Below are 18745 nucleotides of genomic sequence, written 5' to 3'. Positions count from 1 at the left end.
GGGGAGGCCCACGATACAGACGACTCTGTCGACTGCCAGTCGCTCACTGCGAAGGCCTTGCGGGAACGCAAGAAGAAACTGTCGGTAGGCTGGGTGTCTAAGCCCCGGAAGTCGAGGTCTGCGGGGCTTTCGACCGATGACTCGAGGGGTGACTCTCTGCGTCGTCGTCAGAAGTCCGGTGGGTCTCCTTCCAGGAGTCGGTCTCGCCACTCCTCCACCTATTCTAGGCATTCCAGGAAGCGCCGGCATAGGTCGCCTTCCCCGTCCTCTTCCGAGGACTCGGCCCGTCGGCGGGTCGCTTATCCCTCCATGCAAGCGACACCAGAGGAATGGGCTTCCTTCGGGAAGCAGACGCTAGCGATTCTAGAATCGCAGGGCACCGGTCCGTCCGCGCCTCCGAGTGGGGTCGGTCGGCACCGGTCGAGAGACACCACCCGTACGCCTTCGGGCTCGGGTGGTCAGCAGGGCTCGCGGGAGAGGTACCGCTCGGACAAGGGTAGCCGTTCTCGCCATGCCCGTTCCAGGTCCCGGTCCTCGACGCGCTTGAGACCGCGTGATCCTGTGCCGTCTTCGAAGAAGACGTCGACGCCTGTGGCGCCGAGGTCGTCAACGATTTCTCTCGAGGTTCCGTCTTCGAGGGGGTCGTCAACGCCTGTCGGCTCCCAGGTTGTCGAGAGATACGCTCGAGGACTGTGTCGACGCCGCAGATGCTGGAGGCGTTGCAGCTGACATTGACGCCGATTCGCTCGACGTCAACGCCTTTTCTGTCGACGCCGGCGCCGACTCGCTCGGCGCCCTCGACGCCTTTTCTGTCGATGCAGGCGCCGGCTCGCTCGGCGCCCTCGATGCCTTTAGAGGCGGTGTTGTCGGAGGGGCCCCGTGGCACGGGGTTTGCCCCTAAAAAGGCTATGGCTAAGGTCCGGCACTGCTTTGGTCCGCAGAGGTCTTCCTCTCCCCGCCTGGAGTACATTTCAGAGGGTGATGAAGGCTCTGATGGCGGCCTGGTTCCGGTTACGGTTCCAGATGACCTTATCTCGGGCCATAGTCAGTTTGATGACCTGAGGCAGTCACTGCATGATGCCAGTGGACTAGACGCCTCTCCGGAGGTGGAGTTTTGTCAGCCGGAGCCTGGCACTCATGCCCATTCGTCATATCGGCGCCTTATGTCTCGGGTTACCGAGTACTTGGGTTGGTCAGCTCCCCCAGGGGAGTTCGTTCAGGATGATCTCACGGACATCCTTGATCTCGGTCCGCCCACTGACCCGGTTTTGCCTTTTCATATGGCTTTGCAGAGAAGGGTGGCGGCGGCTTGGACTGCTCCAGAGAGTCTCCCGGCAGTGGGCAAGTCTTTGTCACGAAAATACCATCCAGCCAGTAGCGACCCCTGCTACTTGTCTAGGCACCCCACCCCGGAGAGTTTGGTGGTGCAGGCGGCTACGGCCCCGGCAAAGCAGGTGTCGTATCCTACCATCCCTCCGGATAGGGACGACAAATGTTTTGACGGCTGGGCGAAGAAAGTGTTTTCTTCTTGGGGTATGACGCTTCAGGCGGCCAACTCCATATGTGCCTTGTCTCGTTTCACACACACTCTGTGGAACTGTGTTGCATTAGCGGCTGATCATATTCCCGAAGGGGACGAACGGGATGGTTTCCTTGCTATGGTTCAGGATGGCAAGGATGCCATGTGTGAGGCCGTTCAGTCGGGTTTGGACTTGACGGATTGTGTCAGCTGGTCCATGGCGGCGAGCACCGTAATGCGCAGGTTTGCGTGGTTGAGGAAGTCTGAGTTCGCTCCTGATGTGCAGTCCCGGCACCTCAACATGCCCTTTGACGGTGAACACCTTTTTGGCAGTAAGGCTGACGAGAGCCTTGAGAGGTTGCAGACCTCCAAAGCTGCAGCAAAGTCGTTGGGCGCTGCAGTTCGCTAACCTCCGCCTTTTCGTCCTAGGGGACAGCAATGGAGGGGAGGTTCCTTTCGCTATTACTCGTCCTTCAGTAAAGTGAGAGGAGCTAGCAGTCAAAGAGGCCATCGTAAGAGTGCCAGAGGTGGAAACAAAGGTACCCGAGGTGCCAAGGCCGCTCGGGCAGTTGCCTCTTTGCCCTCAAGCAACGCCGCAGCCGCTACCACTCAGTCATGAGGCCAGGTCCCATGGTTCGCCAGTTGGGGGAAGGCTGGCGCAGCATCTTGTAGAGTGGCAAGCCATTACTTCGGATGTGTGGGTTCTGGAGATCATAACCCACGGCTACTGTCTTGCTTTTCGGCAGAGGCCTCACGACAATCCACCAGGCAACCTCTCTTTGAAGAGTCCAGATCCGCTCCTTGCGCAGGAAATTCAAGCCCTGCTGGAGAAAGGCGCCATAGAACTGGTGCCTGTAGCGGAGAGGAACAAGGGATGGTATTCCCCTTATTTTTTTATTTCAAAGAAAGACGGGGGATTGAGACCCATCATGGACTTGCGCGGTTTGAACAAACTCCTCAGGAAGGACAAGTTCAAGATGGTGACTCTTTCTTAAGTCCTCCAGGCCCTTCAACTTTAGGACTGGTTGGTGTCTCTCGACCTCAAGGATGCTTACTTCCATGTGCCGATCCATCCCAAGCACAAGAAGTACCTGAGGTTCGCGGTTGGCGACTCGCACTTTCAGTTTCGGGTCCTTCCATTCGGATTGACCTCCGCCCCGAGGGTTTTCACCAAGCTCATGGTGGTGGTGGCAGCACATCTCAGGAAAGGGGGGATTCACGTCTACCCCTACGGGCTTCTCCCTCAATTTAAAGAAGTCCCATTTGACACCAATGCAGCGGCTCCAGTACATCGGAGCAGTGCTCGACACGTCCCTGGGGCAGTGTTTTCCTCCTGAGGGCTCTTCACATTCAGCAGATGGTGCACAAGTTTGTTTGCCCAGAATCTCCCAGCGTCCGAGTTCTTGAGACTGCTCGGCCTCATGGCATCCTGCATTCTTCTGGTGCCAGAGGCTCGTCTGCGGATGAGATCTTTGCAGTGGGCACTCAAGCTCCAGTGGTCTCAGTCCTCCGGCAGGCTGTCGGACCCTGTTCAGGTGCCGCCCTCGGTAGCCCGGGACCTTCTGTGGTGAGCCGTCGCGGGCAATCTGATGAAGGGGGCCCCATTTTGGCTGCCCTGGCCGGAGGTGATGATCGTGACGGACGCATCCCTCACGGGATGGGGAGCTCATGCAAACGAGCTGACAGTCAGCGGTCGTTGGTCTCCGTCGGAGTCCAGTCTCCATATCAGTCTGTTGGAGCTGAGGGCCGTCAGGCTAGCCCTGAAGGCTTTTCTGCCAACTGTGCGCGGGAAGAGTGTCCTGATTCTGACGGACAACACGGTGGCCATGCACTACCTCAACAAAAAGGGGAGGGCAGGGTCACTTCCGCTGTGCATGGAGGCGATGCAGCTCGAGTTCTGGGCCATCCAGCAGGAAGTTTCTATCTCGGCAGTTCATCTGGCCGGAGATGACAACGAGACGGCGGACGCTCTGAGCAGGCAGAGGACGATCTCTCACGAGTGGGAGCTGGCTCAGGAGATTCTCCTGGAGATCTTTGCCCTTTGGGGGACCCCTCAAGTGGATCTCTTCGCCTCCAGTGTCAACCGGAAGTGCGAAAGGTTTTGCTCGCGGGAATTTCCTCCAAAAGGAGCCTTAGGAGACGCGTTCGTGGTGGAGTGGTCATTCCCACTGCTGTACGCGTTTCCTCCAGTTCCCGTCATCCCGCAAGTGTTGCGGAGGTTACGGAGGTTCGGTTCCCGGATGATCCTCATTGCTCCGGCATGGGCCCGGAGGACGTGGTACCCGGACCTTCTAGACTTGTCCATCTGCCCTCCACGGCGTCTTCCCTACCGAGACGATCTGCTCTAACGGGAGGGGGGTCAGGTTCTCCATCCAGAGGTCAGATCCCTCAATCTTCACGCTTGGCTTCTGAAAGGTTGAGGTATAAGGATTGGGACCTCCCTGAAGACGTGATGGAGGTGTTGCTCTCGGCCAGGCGGCCGGCAACTAAGTCTCTGTACCGTTGCCGTTGGAGAAAGTTCTGCGACTGGTGCAGAGTTCAGAATGTGGATCCTTTTGAATGCGACATTCCCATGGTTTTGTCTTTTTTGCTTTCTTTGGCCCACAGGGGCTTGCAAGTGGGGACCATTAAAGGTTACCTGGCGGCGCTGTCCATATTTAATCGCTCGTCTGAAGAGTTTTCCTATTTTAAGATTACTTTAATTTCACAGTTTTTGAAAGGGCTCACTAATGTGTTCCCTCCATCACCTTTTTTGGTGCCAGGTTGGGATTTGAACCTTGTTCTTAAGTTTCTTATGGGTGCTCCGTTTGAGCCTTTACATTCTTGCCCTTTGAGGCTGTTGACTCTGAAAACTGTGTTTTTGGTTGCGGTTACTTCCGCTCGCAGAGTGAGTGAGTTACAGGCACTTTCAGTTAAGCCACCCTTCACTGTGTTTCAGAAGGACAGGGTTGTCCTTAAAGTTCGTCCTTCTTTTCTTCCGAAGGTGGTTTCGGATTTTCATTTGAGCCAGAAGGTTGTTCTTCCGGCGTTCTATCCTCCTCCACATCCTGGTAAGGAAGAGGAGAGGCTCCATAGGCTTGAGCTTTATATATTTCGCACATGTCCCGGGTCAGAGTGGACGATCAACTTTTCATTGGTTACGCTGGGAAGCGTTTAGGACAAGCTGTGACGAAACAGACTTTGTCTCGTTGGATTATTTTAGCTATCTCCGAGTGTTACCGCTTGGCGGGTAAGGACCCTCCGGCTGGCTTGCAGGCCCATTCTACCAGAGGAGTGGCTGCGTCTACTGCCCTGCAGAGGGGAGTTCCTATTCATCACATCTGTGATGCAGCCACCTGGGCTTCAGTACATACTTTTGTACGTCACTATTGCCTTGATTCCATCAGAGGGCAAGATCTGGCCTTTGGCAAGGCAGTTCTCTATTCCGCAATTTGATTGGGCATGCTAAATTTGTATTCTAAATTCTTTCCCACCTCCTTGCTTGGTACTGCTTTGGGAGTCTGTCATAGATATGGAATACGTCGGAGGTGGCACACGTTCTGGGAAAAAACTATAACTGAGGCTTTGGGAGTCGTGCGTCCTACTTATCACATCGGGTGACGTCGGCCGTCGGAGGAGGTCCTCGGGGACGGCGCATCGACGTCGTCGACGCAGGACGCCGACGCCAAAGATTTTCCGAAGCAGCACAGCTGTGGACATTACCTGTCATAGATATGGAATACGTCATCGGACCATCCCATCGAAAGAACGTTACCAGGTAAGAAAGTAACTTGTTCTACTGACTGTAAGCAAGCAGGCTATTTGGATGTGTAGCCTCATGTGATGCTTCCTTTTCTTTGTACATATGTCACGCAAGTGCTTTGGGGCGGTGTCCTTGCAAGTTATCACATTTTGAAACTCAAATATTAATTTGATTAATATTAATAGAATTTGGAGTAGACAAATGTCATGCTCAGCATAGCCTACTTTAGTATTGCTAATATTACCCTGTGAGTAGAGAGCAACATTGTAATGTCATTTACATGGCCTGTAACTTGGGATAACGGGTACAGACTTTGCCTGGCATTACTTCTCTGTAATATTAGGGAGATGGATATTCAGATAGTAGAATGCTTTTTCACACAATCTGCATCCTTTCCAAGTGTTTAGAGTTCCATTTGGCATAGACTTTAACAAATTATATGGTAACTCGCTGATAAACAAAAAAGGCTTCACTGAGAAATTCTAAAATGCAATAGGGTTGTAGGGGTGGGGAATCCTTGTATGCACTGCAACATAATGAATGTTGTACATGCAGATTCATGGCATTGTCGTAAATTGCACATAATATCATAATGAGACATTAAATATGTTTTGCCTGCACAGTATTGTGGGTATGCAAATATCCCAGTGATTGTCTACAGCTACAATTCCTTCACTTTTCATTGTTTCCCATTTTTGTTGGGCACATTTTCCTGTTTTAGTGAGGGGAAATGGATGGTGTGCATGCCTCTTAGCTGTAACGCTGGTTTTGAGTAAGTGTTTGTCACAACTCACAAGACAATATAATTATGTAAACCGAGGCCATGACATTTTGACCATCATATTCTGAATACACATTGCTCATCCTTACCCAATCTTTGCATGTTCTCCTGGCCCTTGAATGTATTTATTAAAGTGGCACATGAACTCCTATTGGCATGTTTTCTGATATATTCCTTTTAGTTGTCATTTTTCCATCTGCAAATATTGTATCTTTTCTGAATTTGTTGACAGTGGCATAAAACCCTTTTCCCTACACATGAGTACTTTTGCTACATACTGTGGCAGATCTTGAAGTCTTGGACTAGTTGATAAGTTGTCTTTATAATAACATTGTTTAGCCTATGTGTTTGAAAAAGGTGTACACAGATTTGTAATGAAGTGCAGTGGACGGGAAGGGGAAATTCCTTTCCCAACTGTCTTTAGAGACAGTAGCTCACTAACTATGTATACTCACAAAGTGGCTTACCCTGTAATTCAGTTGCGCACATGGAAAATAAAGTGCGCACAACAGCCAGCTCCACACTTAGAGGAAAATAATTAGAGGGAACATTGGTCGCCACAAACTATGACTCGGTGTAGAGAGGCGAAGAACAGAGCTGCAGACTCTTTTGCACAGGGCTCTCATTGTTATCTTGGATCCAATTCAATTGGCTCCCCCAGCGCCGACGATGGCCCAACGTCAAACTGTACCAGACCCTCCAGGATCTCTTTGTCTGTTGGTTCCTACTCTGGGAGAGAATCTGGAGGATTTATTGGCAGTCGTCCCTACAGTGGACGCACCCATGTGGCATATAGCACCCGCCCAGCTCCATTTCAGGCCCGGCTTAGGGGACTCAGTCTTTAATTTAGGCAGGGTCCCTTTGGAGGATGGTTCTTTAGCATTTCGGCTGGGTTTTGATGTCGTTTGATGGAGAGAGCCTGAGAAGCAGGCAACCTCCATTGGGAGGCAGGGGCCCTCTCCATATTCTTCCGTAGTCTCCAAAGCCCAAGCTCCCTTCTTAGGATGAAATTGGCATGAAGTACTTTCTTCCTGAGCTTTTGATCGGTGTTAGGCAAAGTTTGTATGCAGTACCCTCTGGGGCCAGGCTTATCTCAAGAGGGGATATGTGAGCTGTAGTAGAGTTCACAGTTAAAGGTATTCAAATAAACTCTTACACTCAAGGGTTCTTGAATAAACAATTATCAATTTATGTATCAGTCAGTTGTAAAGCCTTCCTTAGAAGGAAGCAATATAATAACAACACACAAATACACTTCAGTACTGTACACTCTGAGTTTCTGAATCAGACAAGACCCTTTTGGGATGGCCTCCAGACACAACCTACACCCAGAGGTGACTTCAGTTGCTAGGGTGCTGGGGACATTAATATCCTACTGTTGGTATTCATAACACACTTAAAAGTTGATAAAAGGCAAACGTTATTAGAACACAAGAAATCACAAATATTCCTAAGCAGGGCAAAACACTTTTAGATCCTCTTAGAAGAGTCATACAATTCAATAGGCTAAGCCAAAGTCAATGGGCAAAAGTCTTTGTATAGGATGCAGCACTTCTGGTAAATAAATGGGAAAGTATTTGCACATGTTCTTTGGAGTCTTTGAAGAAAAGAAGACTCAAATGTAGGCTACAAGCTGATTAGACTTGTGAGTTGTGGAAGTTATTCCCACGGATCTAAACGTCCTCGTTTCCCAGGCTATCATTAGTACAGTAGTACTGGCAGTTCGTGTTTTGGAGTTCTTACATATCTCCCCAGAGGGAATATACTTGACTTTTGTGGGTTAACTGTTAGATCTGACAATATTGCATATCGTGCCATAACCTCCAAAATGTATTGTAGATTTTCTTCTGGGTATTGCAAGGACAACAGCATGTCATCCGCATACAGTGATATCAAGTGTCGCTCTGCCTTGGTGCTAATTCCAACTTCCCCATATTGCTGCCTCAGATACGCTGCTAGCGGCTCTAATGCTAGGATAAAAAGCATTGGTGACCATGGGCATCCCTGTCTGGTGCCCTTAGCTGCCTTTTTTCTGAAATGTTAGAGCCCTTATTGACCCGTGCAAGCGGCTCACAGTACAATAATCTCACCCTTTTCAGGTATGTGGGCCCCACCCCGTATTCCTCCAAAACCGTTAGCAACCATGGCGGTTTAGAGTCAAACGCCTTCACCGCATCCAGTGAGACTATTGCTGCCTCTTGCAAGCTCTCCTGGGTGTAATCTATGACATTATGGAGTCTCTGTAGATTATGGGTGATATTCCTATGCGGCACATACCCCGTTTGGTCTTAGTGTATGAGTTTGCTTATGATTGGTCTGAACCTGTTAGCCATCACTGCCGTAAGGATCTTACTGTCCTGATTTAATAGTGAAAGGGGCCTATAGGACCCACATTCTGAGTCTGGTTTATTGGGTTTAAGGAGCGGGATAATGATCGCCTCTCGTATGGTCTTGGGCAGTGAGCCTTTACTGAGCACCTCATTGAACATCGCTTGCAGTGGGGGTAGTATCTCCCCCCAATAAGCTTTATAAAATTCACTAGGGAGTCTGTCTGCCCTTAGGACCTTACTGGTGGGCAATAGCTTGATTACTTGCTCTAATTCCTCTGACGTTATCAGGGTTTCTAAACTTTCCCTATCTGCTTCCTCTAGTTTGGGGAGTGTAATCTCTGTTAATGCTTCTCTTATGTCTATCTCTTTCTCTTCAATGGGGTCTGCATACAGCCACTTGTAATACTCCATAAAACAATCGTTTACACCTTCATGAGTCTCTCGTGCCTGCCCATCCATCCCTTTAACCACTCTGATGGTCTGCCTTGGGCTCTCGCTCTTATAGAACCAGGCTAGCAGTCTGCCTGGTTTGTCTCCTTCTGCATGCTGTTACTCCACATATTTCCTGTAGCTTAGGTTGCCAAGTCTCTCCCAGTGAGCTTTACATTCACATTGTAATTGGGTTATGGTCTTGGCCTCCTCTGGGGATCTCGTCCCCTCCCGCATTGTCCTTTCTAACTTTCGTTCTGTTACTTGCAATTCTCGTGTTATGACACTTTGCAACCCCTTGGATTTAGCCATCGCCGCTCCCCTCACTACCACCTTAAATGCCTCCCATAAGGTCCAAGCTGAATCTACGCTGCCCGTTTTGAATTCAAAGTACTCTTTTATCTCCACCGTCAGGTCTTCTCTGAACACTAATGATTCCGCCCTTAGTCTCCATGTTGGGATTCTGGCTCTGGGTGGCCAAATCTGCCATGTCACCACCAGCGGGGCATGATCCGAGAGGACCATGGCTTTGAATTCTGCTTGTGTCACTTCCTTTATTAAATCTGTACCCATGAATATATAATCAAGCCTTGTATACAGGTTTTGTGGGGAGGCATAGTGTAAGTATTCTCTCTCCTGTGGGTGTCGCAGTCTCCATACATCTACCAACTGAAAGGGTTGTAACAGAGTGTGTAGGGCTTTGGCTGCCAGGGTCGGAAATGCAAACCTCTTGTCCGACAAATCCATCAGTGGATCTAGAGTACAATTGAAGTCCCCTCCCCACACCACCATACCATCAATATAGGGGCTGATCTTTATATAAAAGGTTCTGAAGTAAGCAGTAGTATCTTTATTCGGGGCATACACATTGATTATACTCACTCCTTTATTTTCCACCATCCCCCTAATCAATACCATCCACCCATCTTTGATTACGGTGGACTGTAGTACCTTAATGGGACATAAGGTGCTGTCCATGTTATGACCCCTCTGGCATACTCTGAGTATGTGGCTCCTATGTTTGTTCCTTTCTATTTCCTTATTACCACTGCTTGTTTTTCTTTGGTCAGGTGGATTTCTTGCAGCAGCGCCATATCTATTTAATGTCGTTTCAAATACATCATCACTCTATTCCGTTTTATATTATTATTCAGTCCCCTTACATTCCAGGTTGCTATCCGTATGTCGCCCTTCTTATCCTGTTACCAACCTTCCCCTCCCCTCCTAGCTCCCACCCTCCTCCTCCTGTTTCCTTGTGCATGTCTGTAGGCTTGTCCCTTCATAACTTCCCCAACTTCCACCCCCCCTGAACTAACCCCAACAATTGCCCAGCTCCAAAACTGAATCTCAGGCATCCCTGCTTCTCCCTCCTTTTGTGGCTCATTGCTGGTACTTAGCGCGCAGCAGGTGGATACTGTGCTACCAATATCCCAACTACCTAACCTACTAGGGTGTAAGAGCGGTTCCTGCGCTGCGCTACCTTATACAGTGCGCGTCACTCTTGCTTCGGTTAATTAGCACCATGGTTTAGCGCCGGGGTCGTAATGAGGCCCCAAGTGTCTCTATCGCCACCTCATTTGTCAACTCTCCCTCCCCCCGGGTTATACATTAGAGTCCCCTTTGACGTGTCACTTATCACTCTCTTCGCCGTGCTGGTCCTGCTGCTCTGACGGCATAATCTGAGAATCCAGCCAACTCTCAACCTCTTCAGGGGTTTCAAAAAACAAGGCCTTGTTCTTTGTACAGCACCTTCATCGTAGCCGGATACAGTAGTAGTAACTGGAGTTGGGCCGCTCGCTGTCTTCTTTTCACCGTCCCGTAGTTCATCTATTTCCTTTGCAACAAAAAGTTGTAATGCGGGTATGCTGTGATGGATGCCGAGCTCTGTTAATGGTGCCGCCCTTCCGAAAATGTTCCAATATTTATTTCTATCCTTATAATTTAATATTTTGGCTATTATTGGCCTCGGTGGGGCACCTGATTGTGGCCTCCTCGTCAGTGCTCTGTGTGCCATCTCTACTGTGAACCCTTGGGTGAGCTTGCCCGCACCTATTTCTTGCAGTAACATGTCCACTATCTAGTTGGTAAGGTTCTGTCCTTCCTCGCCTTCTGGCAGCCCGAGAATGCATACATTGTTGCACCTGGCTCAGCCTTCTGCCCTGTTTTCCAGATTCTGGACTTGCTGTTTCAAGATGGAGACATCCGAGGTGGTGTTCTTGCAGCTGCTGGTATTGGCCTGCACCTCTTTTTCTAGCACCCTGGTGCGCTCTGACAATGCTCTGACATCTTGCCTTAAGAGATTCATGTCTATCTGCATCACATCTATTTTGTGTTCTAGTGAAGCTTTCAATTCCCCTATGGCCACGAATATTTGCTTGTCCATACGTCCTTGTGTTTCTCCCTCGTTCAGATCTTGTGGCTGCAATTTTGTTCCCTCCATCGTCTGCGCTGGTTTGGTGAACATATCCAAGGATGTCTGCTTTGCTTTATTAATGTTTGTTTTGGACGACATCGCTGTTGCCCTCTCTCTGGTGCTCTTTTTCCTTCTTTGCATCCGTGGTGGTGCTTGTTGCTGACACTGTCCCCAGTAGTTGGGTTGCCTCCTGGCTTCCTTATACGGGACCTTGTCATTGTGCTCCCTGTTGCCTTGAACTTATCCTCGAGAAGTGCAGCTAGTTTTTTTTTGTTATGCTCTGCAATTGTCTCGTACCACCTCGCTGTCCCCTCTTGCTCCTCTTCTCGCTGTGGCCCACTGCATATACCAACTGCTTCTCGTTGTCTGCTTATTTACTGCATTTTGGCGCACTTGCCATTCCCTTATTTGTTCGGTTCCCTTGGGTGGTGAGGAATGCGAGCAGCCCATTGGGAGCCTGTGACCTTCCAACTCCTGTTCGCTAGTGCCGTTGACTGCAACATGTTAGGTCCTCTAGTTGTCACCAACTGTGGGCTTTGTTTCCTGATTGATGTTCTTCGTTCATCTCACTGTTGGGGGACTACGTCTCTAGGGCCTGCTGGCTGCTCCTGTGTGCGTGGCTCCTGCTGACTCCTTTGCGTGTGTTGGGGCCTGACTCCCCTTTGTTCAGCCTGATTTCTGCTGCTCATTGGGCTTGCAGGCAATAGTCTTTCCTTGGGCTTCTTATCCTTGTTGGTTCCATTTGTCACCGCTGCTCTGTTTCCCCTGTGTTCTTATTCCTTGGTCGTGTTCCCCCTACAGTGTGGGGAGGGAGGTGCTGAAGATCTATGGGCCGGCCTCTGTTTAATATTATTAGATTACGTGTATCCACCTGGCTACCAAGCCAAGTTTTCTATAGTTTTTACAGTTTCTATAATAAGTTTCTATAGTTTTTACAATTTCTAAGTTTTCAAGTTTGCTATATTTGTGTCATGAATACATGGCCTTGAACGGCCGTAGATGTATTTAACTGTGGATGCGAAAACAAAACCTCACATTCTGTCTCAAACATTTTCGAATCGGCACAGTTTCTAGCATCCTTTCTGTAGAAAATCAGATCTTGTTGTGAGTCATGTCAAGTATCCACTGTAATTGAGAATATTTGGATGTATACAAATCAGACATGATCAAAAGAATGTATGTAACAAAGAAACACAAATTAATGTAGCTAAGAGCCGATCTGTATTGGGAAAATATAATGTTAAAAAATATACAAAAATTGTGCCTCTATGAATCTTATTGTTACTCACCGCTCCGGTAATCGATCACTGCATGTAGATAGGCGACCTTGGAGACGGTAGTTTCCACAGATATTCACAAGACAGCCTCTGGTAACCTGACACCCCCTGAATTCAAATATTCAGGCTTCCTCGAGGAGGGGCTCTTTTCTGCGATGTGCGCCTCTGCTGTTTCAACCTGAACAGGCAGAATTGCCAATCGCCTAAAAGAGCAGGGAGAACACACGCTGCCAACCAATGCTGCAAAGGAATACAAAGATGGTTAGAGGAGCCAAGGTATGAAGGAATGCAAGAAAACAATAGTACTAAGGAGTACCTAGGCAGGGTTTGAGGAGTGGAATCTGCTATAGGATTGACCTATAAAAGAAAATAAACTATTACCCTCTACGTCAATGTAATAAACCAGAGCATCCCAGAAATAAATGGGCAAGTAATTCAAACACAGACCTGAAGGGAGAACTGGCAGGATGAATGAAGTCTAAATGGAGGGAAACAACGAAAGGATAAAATAAAAAAAAGGAAGGTTAGTGCAGGAGAGTAACCCGGGTGGCACGAGGGTCGCGCTAGTGACGGGTTGGTGCATGTACCAGAAAGCGTCAATATGCACTTGGTGAGTAGTTCACTGTAGAATGTTGAAGTCCCAAAGGATGTAGCAACCAAGTTCAAAAGTAAAGGCTAACAGTGGAATCCAGCAGAGAGGGTTTAACTAGTATGAACAGTTCAGGATAATAGCAAGTGAAATGGCCTCAGGAACAAGAAAGAGACTGTGGACGAGTACAGAGGACAACCAATTACCTTAGTGGGCCGTAGAACCAGGAAGTCACTGAGGAAAAAGGCAGGCAGTCCGTGAAGGAGTCCGGGTCAGTAAAGGAGCGGGTGTAACCAAATCCAAAGGAGTATCCAAATGCAGTCCAAATAGAATAGCCAAGCGTCGGGAACCAGAAGATCTAAATAGAGCACTGACTGGATGTCAGAAGGGAATACCGAACGTAACCGCAAGGAGAGTAACGCTACAATTAGCAGCATAGAGCTGTACGAGTAGCGGTGCTTTAAAGTACAGGGGGGGCGTGGTTTAGGTGCGCGTTCCTTAGGCCTGCAAGATGTCAGCTGACACGAGACGCGCTGGCGTATAAACAAGCACCATGGCAACCTGTATCGATTCCAGAGGGGAGCTCGTGGGTGTGATGTTCTTCGCGTGAACGCCGCAGATGAGCCGGCGCTGTCATTCCGTGTAGAAAACATAACACGTATCCACAGTTATATACATCTACGGCCGTTTGAGGCCATGTATTAATGACACAAATATAGCAATGAGAAACATAGCAATAACGTTCACAGACTAGAGAGTAATCAACATTCTTTATAACATTTGTTCTGGCATCTTGAAAAGGCAATCTTGTAAGTGAATAACTAAAAACAATATGCACATCAAATTGTTAGGAAATTATATAGACAAAGACTAAATCGACTATTGCGTAAAAATCCTCTCGCAAGCAGCGAATATGCGTACAAGTTATTTACAAGGGAAATGACAATTACCACATTGATGCCACAAATAATAATTGTGTCATTTTCCAGAACACCAATCTACACATTTTCACTTTTCAAAATAATCTTTACAAACAAATACAATATTGGACATGGTCCCCATAATGGTCTTGTAACATGACTATGGGATATAATACACTGCATACTATGTACAGCACGGTGGCTGATCCCAAAACATGGCTGACGCTCTCAGGAGAGCCGCCAAAACAGATGAGGGACTAACTGGGTAACCATAGCAATGTTGCTATATATGGAACACAAAGGTCGGCGTCTTCTCAGAGAGCCGACGCGAAACGCCAGAGATCTTTTCAACGAATTTGCAGGTAAGCCCTGGGGTCTATCTGACCCACTGCACATTTGACCCTGTAGCACTTAGATGCGCGCAACACACGGAAACAGTCTCCACCTTTGCAGTTATGACTACAAGATTGCTGCACAAGCAATTTAAGGCATTAAGACACTTGAGACAGCCATGCATTCATATTTAAAAGTAAAACATGGCTCTAGAACACAATAACAACATTTCTCCGACCAGTTAAGAACAACGTGCCTAAGTTAGCCAGTACTATGTCAGTTTGACTGATATAAACTTAATAATGATTATTACTACGTTCTAGGAGGGATTAAACCCATGACACCTTTAAAACCAGACAGAGAAGACAATTTGAGAAAAGGAACGGTAAGAGGAGATTTTCGCCAAACCTTTTATAAAGATATAAAGATAATATCATTTAAATATCAAATGTCATTGAACGTAACAGCATTCAAACACCTATTTGAGTCCCGGCAGTGACCAGGTGATATATGTTGATATATGTTTTTCAGCGAGTTATGCAGAAGTTATTTTGTGGAGTGGATGGGGTGGAGTATTTTCAGGACGATATCTTGGTTTGGGGCAAGTCACGTAAGGAACATGATGAGAGGGTTCTACAAGTCTTAAGCATTTTGGAGAGGAGTGGTCTGACGGTCAAACTGAGTAAGTGTAAAATAGGGGTGGAGAGTGTAACATATCTGGGACACACTCGTGATGCCAAAGGGACACATCCCAAGGCTGAATTAGTGAAAGCATTGTGTGAGGTGTCTCCACCCACCAGTAAGGACCAGTTAAGGTCGTTTTTGGGGTTGGCTGAATATTACAGCAGGTTCATTCCCATGTACTCCGACAAGACAGTTGCCATGAGAGCTTTGCTAAAAAAAGGTGTACGGTTTGATTGGTCAGAGTTGTGCCAGCTTGAGTTTGAAGGTTTGAAGACTCTGGTAGACCAGGCTCCATCTTTAGCGTCCTTTTCTCCCTCAAGGAAGACAGTTTTAACAGTGGATGCTAGTGAGTATGGTGTAGGGGCTGTTCTTGAGCAGAGTTTTGACGGGTCGTATCGCCCCATTGCATTTACCTCCAGGGTTCTTAGTGAGAGTGAGCGTAGATATGCTGTCATAGAGAGGGAAGCCTTGGCCGCAGTTTGGGCATCCAAACATTTCAGAACATTTTTGTGGGGGATGGAATACACGATACGCACTGATCACAAGCCCCTGGTGCACGTCTTGACTACTAAGGGGTTGTCCCAAGCATCCTCTAGGGTAATGCGTTGGATGGCCGACATGAGTGAGTATAATTTTAGAGTGGAATATATAGCTGGCACTAAAAATATTGTTGCGGACTGTCTCTCTCGTTTTCCCCGTCACGATATATGCGTGGCAGATCCATCACAGTGCGTGGCGGGTGACGAGTATGTGTTAGTGGCCAAGGTGTTTCCGGCCGTCAGTGAACAGGAGTGGTGTACAGAGTGTGGACGAGATCCAGTATTAAAGAGCATTAAAACAGCTCTTGCAACTGGTGTGGGCAAGGACGATTTGGATAAATCGTTCGGTCAAGTGTGGTCGGAATTGTCGGATGGTCCGTGGGGCATTGCTAGGGGTGCCAGGTTAATACCACCTGAGTGTCTAAAGGGTAAATTGGTTGAGTTGGCTCATGAGGGGCACATCGGTAGATCCATGACGAAAAGGAGGCTTAGAGAAGGGTATTGGTGGCCCAAGATGGATGAGGAGGTTGAGAGGGTAGTTAAAGATTGTGTGCCCTGTTCCATCAGCGATAAGAGCAAAACAACCATGCCCCAACCCATTCAACCTGTGGAAGTGCCCCAAGATGTGTGGTCAAAAGTGGCCGTGGACATTATGGGTCCCCTAGAAGCTTTGGGTGGAGGTTTGAAGTATTTTGTGGTGTTGGTCGATTACACCTCCAGGTGGGTGGAGGCCATGGCTTTGTCCTCAGTGACCACGGAAAAGGTGATTGATTTCTTGTCATCGCTGTTCGACAAGGAGGGAGTTCCTGCGGGGATCGTCACCGACAATGGTCCCCAGTTTGTATCGGGTTCCATGCAAGAGTTCTTTTCTAAACTAGGGATTCGTCACCATAGAGTAGCTTTGTATAACCCAGAGGCCAACGGGTTAGTGGAGCGGATGAACCGGTTTGTGAAAGGGGCTGTTCAGTTGGCCATCGCCAATGGTTTGCCCTGGTGCAGTGTGGTGTCTGAGGCATTGAAGGCTTACAGGCTTACCCCTTCATCTTTTACTGGTTTGTCTCCGTTTGAGTTAATGAGGGGTAGGAAACCGGGGTCCAAACTTCGGATAGCTGCTCTTGGTGGTGGTGTACGAAGTTGCGTTAATATGCAGGAGGTTCTTGATAGGGTACGTATTAAACAATCCCGGTTTTGGGAATCTCAACTTTGCAAAAGGAAGCCCCTGCGTGTGCAAGTTGGTGATTTAGTGGTTGTAAAAAATCCTAGGTTCGTGGCTAAGGGCTGTTCCAAGTTTATGCAGCCGTGTACCGTGACCAAAGTTGGTCGTGGTTATGTCAAACTACAGGATGGTACCAGGTGGAGTCTGAGGAGAGTGGTGCCTGTTAAGGGAAAACTTGCGGGTGCTCAGGACCAGGGTTGTGAGGGGAGTGAGAGCACAAATGGAGACGGTCTCGAGTGTATGGCTGAGAGTGTGGTTCCGATACCTAGTTCTCCAGATGCCAGTAGTGATGTGGTAATATCTGGGCAGGCCAATGTGGTAGGCCAGGAAAGTGTTGAGGTGTCTTCCCCGGGGAGTGAAAGTATGGCGCCATTTGGTGGGGAGGCGGATGGGTATTCCGAATGTGATTCTGATCATTCGGCTCTAATCCCGGATGAGGTGAGGCCAGGGGATGCTGATGGATGTTCAGTGCCTGTTTCGGACAGTTCAGTTTTAATTCCAACTGAAACTGAACAATGTGAGGCTTTTTCTCTTGTGGAGGATTCCAATGTCATGTATAACCGTCCTAACAGGTTGAAAAAGTTTCCAGCAAAATACAAGGACTTTGTCTTACAGTTTACAGATACTTAACCTAATGTTGTTTTTCTTCCTCAAGGTTTTTCTTCATCTATTCTGTTTTATTCTGTTATTCCTTCAAATTGTTTTCCTTGAGGATATGGTGCTCACATGTTTTTGTGGTCTACGGGGGAAGAAGTGTTGTAATTGGCTCGCGCTTTCGCGTGCCTTTGTTGTCCCGTGTGATAGAACGGCTCGGCGTTCTACGCTCGGGGTGACGGTTGGAGAGGAAGGAGCAGGGAGCTGGGAGGAGATTGATGGTCACGTAAAAGGTTGAAGAATAAAGTAACTTAACACTTACCTGATTCCTGCGTTATTACAATATACAACTATATATTTATATTAACTAGACAACGAAATGTTATTATTTGTGGTACAAAGAAACATATGTATATATTAACCAGATGGTGAAAGCACTAATCTCGCACAGTGATTTGGAAATATAAACAGAAAGGAAATAGATACTAACACAACAAAATCATGCCATAAATATTCAAGGTAATAAGCCAGCAATTGCAATTCATTAAGCAGAAAGCTGAACATTGCAGTTTTTTAATATGCACATTTATATATATTTTTTCTTTTCTCTTTTACGTCCATTCTGTTTCCTTTTTACCCTTAACCATCCTCCCCAATTCCCCTCCCTCGTCTCTGTGGGTGTATACATTCCATTATGTAATATTTGCTTTGATTTCTTAAACCTCACAGGTCTAAAATCATTGTGTGTCATATGCTTTCTATTCACAATGGGGCACAAAAAACGTTATTTAAAATGGTGTTTTTTTTAACATGAATTATAATGGCTTTTTGTTCGAAAAGTTTGTCAGTGCCCTGATTTGAAAAAGGCACAAGAGATGCCGAAACACGGGTCTCAAAAAGGGCAAAACCTTTATGTGATAACATACATACAATTAAAACTTTAAACATGTTTTACAGTCAACCATGCTTTTGAGCATTTTTGTATACCAAGTGGCGCACTAGTTTGTGTGAAAGCTTCAATTTGAGATATAACATACGGAGTTGAGGAATCTGGTGTTCTCCCTTTATATTTTCACACACATGCGACACCAATAAACCTACGGATTAAATAGGGGGCGGAGGTTTTTCAAGTTGATATCCCTTAAATTCCTCAATAATGCACACTGTAGATTATTGCTCATCTTCCTCGCCTCTCGCTTGTCGCATTACCCTTATGATTCTTCCCTGTCCTCTTAACTTGATGTACTATAGAAGAAAAATGTTTTATTGGAATATGTTGTATTTGTTTACTATGTATTTTGTCTCTTGTATATACAAAGCCGTACGGCTAGGAGTATATTAAATAAATAAGAAATAGACACCCCGTTTACCAATGTCCT

General features: G+C 47.5%; 1 protein-coding gene across 1 annotated transcript in view; it reads left to right on the top strand.

The window, feature by feature from the left end:
* The window catches only part of ANKRD16 (ankyrin repeat domain 16), a 472159-nt gene that overhangs the window by 152763 nt on the left and 300651 nt on the right, over positions 1-18745 (top strand). The gene's annotated exons all lie outside the window — the stretch shown is intronic.

The sequence above is a fragment of the Ambystoma mexicanum genome, chromosome 12 (genome assembly GCF_040938575.1).
Source record: "Ambystoma mexicanum isolate Mex_15411 chromosome 12, UKY_AmexF1_1, whole genome shotgun sequence".
Classification (NCBI taxonomy): domain Eukaryota; kingdom Metazoa; phylum Chordata; class Amphibia; order Caudata; family Ambystomatidae; genus Ambystoma; species Ambystoma mexicanum.
Note: the sequence above shows the minus strand (reverse complement) of the source record. Positions and strands in the feature narration are given on the sequence as shown.